The 252-nt window shown below is 56.7% G+C and overlaps 1 protein-coding gene across 1 annotated transcript in view; it reads right to left on the reverse strand.

Moving 5' to 3' along the window:
- Positions 1-252, reverse strand: part of LOC104494875 (AP-1 complex subunit beta-1-like) — a gene marked incomplete at both ends in the record, with an annotated part of 9,933 nt that overhangs the window by 8,450 nt on the left and 1,231 nt on the right. The window lies entirely within an intron of this gene.

Genomic DNA, 252 nt, shown 5'->3' on the forward strand with positions numbered 1-252 from the left:
AGTCCACACACAAATTCCTTCCTCCCCCAGCCAGCTCCAAGCGTCAATCACTGCTCCCTGGCCAAGCACGGAGCTGGGATAGTGAAGGCTTGAGGACACAAGCTGGGGAAACCTGGAGAGCATAGCGAACAGCTCTGGGCCAGGAGGACGAGGCTCCTTGGCCACAAGGACAAGGATTTGGCGACCCTTTCAATGCCAAGAAAGCCAAAATACCGCAATTATCCGCCCCAGGACTCTGTCCCTTGGCTGGTG

The sequence above is a fragment of the Buceros rhinoceros genome, unplaced genomic scaffold (assembly GCF_000710305.1).
Source record: "Buceros rhinoceros silvestris isolate BGI_N320 unplaced genomic scaffold, ASM71030v1 scaffold24836, whole genome shotgun sequence".
NCBI classification, from domain to species: domain Eukaryota; kingdom Metazoa; phylum Chordata; class Aves; order Bucerotiformes; family Bucerotidae; genus Buceros; species Buceros rhinoceros.